Below are 2,019 nucleotides of genomic sequence, written 5' to 3' on the forward strand. Positions count from 1 at the left end.
ACACAACAAAGTTGATAAATAACTAATTATACTTTTTGAATCGGTCACTCATACATTTAAATAAAACAGATAAATAAATAAATAATGTTTACTCGGCATCGCTGTAAGAGCAACCTTACCAGCGTGAGTATTAGGCCGGTTTTAGCGTTTTGTAACGCGTGTTAGTAACTTCCCTGTTTGAAAAATGTCGCACGTCGTACGAGTTGTCGCACGGTTTTGATTTTACCGTTTCGATATCGATTGGTCGAAAAAACGACAAACGTACGACAAACACTCGACATGCCCGACATTGTTTTTTCTATCGATTTTCCTTCAATTTGACGTCACGATTTTCGTCGACGCAAGAGTTTGACAGTTCTCTTCAGTTGGACTTGTTTGAACATGATTGCTGTTGAGCTTCGCAAGGATTTTGGCCGGTTGATAGGTGAGTTGTGTTATTTTTCTGCTGGAAAGATTCAGCGGCCGAATCATAGTGTCATTTGTTCCAGGTTTCCTGATTTCGGTTATCGTGGTGGTGGAGGCGAAGGAGGATGGGAAATAGAGATAACCCGGCGGCCATGCCGGAAGACGGGATGGGAAGGAACCAATCTGCGGTCGAGGAAGCGGATGTTTTATTTTCCACGGGAGGTTGCGGTGCATTCCCAAAGAGAAAAAGGATTAAATACCAAGTTCTGGTCAAGGGAACATAAATAAGGAAACGGAACTTCCAATTCCCAGAGAGTTGTTCACTGTTCTGGGTGAATGAAAAGGCGGAGGAGGACGGAATAATACGCTCCCGGTGGCGTTTCTGATTCGCCAGAAGTTATTATCAATGGTGAGTTTTGAAATAATAAAAAAACAGACATTCAGAATTAAAAAAAATATTTATAAATTCATAAGCTCAAAAATTCCAAAAAAAAAACTACAAAAAATATAATTCAAAAATAACAAAATTCAAAAATAAAAAAAAAATATCTGAAAAAAATTAACATAAATCAAATTGAAGTTTTTTTAAAAAAAAATTTTAATTTCTTGAATTTATAAAATCTTAAAAAATCTATGATTTAAAAAATATAAAATCCAAAAAAAAATTTCTTACACGTTTTAAAATTTTAAGACTTCTGCTGTTTTTAATTATTTTTTCAAAATTTCTGAATTATAAAATTTATTAATTACAAAATTATAAAATTATAAAATTATAAAATTATAAAATTATAAAATTATAAAATTATAAAATTATAAAATTATAAAATTATAAAATTATAAAATTATAAAATTATAAAATTATAAAATTATAAAATTATAAAATTATAAAATTATAAAATTATAAAATTATAAAATTATAAAATTATAAAATTATAAAATTATAAAATTATAAAATTATAAAATTATAAAATTATAAAATTATAAAATTATAAAATTATAAAATTATAAAATTATAAAATTATAAAATTATAAAATTATAAAATTATAAAATTATAAAATTATAAAATTATAAAATTATAAAATTATAAAATTATAAAATTATAAAATTATAAAATTATAAAATTATAAAATTATAAAATTATAAAATTATAAAATTATAAAATTATAAAATTATAAAATTATAAAATTATAAAATTATAAAATTATAAAATTATAAAATTATAAAATTATAAAATTATAAAATTATAAAATTATAAAATTATAAAATTATAAAATTATAAAATTATAAAATTATAAAATTATAAAATTATAAAATTATAAAATTATAAAATTATAAAATTATAAAATTATAAAATTATAAAATTATAAAATTATAAAATTATAAAATTATAAAATTATAAAATTATAAAATTATAAAATTATAAAATTATAAAATTATAAAATTATAAAATTATAAAATTATAAAATTATAAAATTATAAAATTATAAAATTATAAAATTATAAAATTATAAAATTATAAAATTATAAAATTATAAAATTATAAAATTATAAAATTATAAAATTATAAAATTATAAAATTATAAAATTATAAAATTATAAAATTATAAAATTAT

At 19.7% G+C, this 2,019-nt stretch overlaps 1 long non-coding RNA gene across 1 annotated transcript; it reads left to right on the forward strand.

The window, feature by feature from the left end:
* Window positions 1-270: 270 nt before the first annotated feature.
* LOC119765072 lies at window positions 271-646 on the forward strand. The gene is made up of 2 exons (XR_005276485.1): window positions 271-424; window positions 489-646. It is a non-coding gene; the product is annotated as an uncharacterized LOC119765072 (long non-coding RNA).
* The last annotated feature ends 1,373 nt before the right edge of the window (window positions 647-2,019 follow it).

This window comes from Culex quinquefasciatus, chromosome 1 (genome assembly GCF_015732765.1).
Source record: "Culex quinquefasciatus strain JHB chromosome 1, VPISU_Cqui_1.0_pri_paternal, whole genome shotgun sequence".
Taxonomy (NCBI): Eukaryota; Metazoa; Arthropoda; class Insecta; order Diptera; family Culicidae; genus Culex; species Culex quinquefasciatus.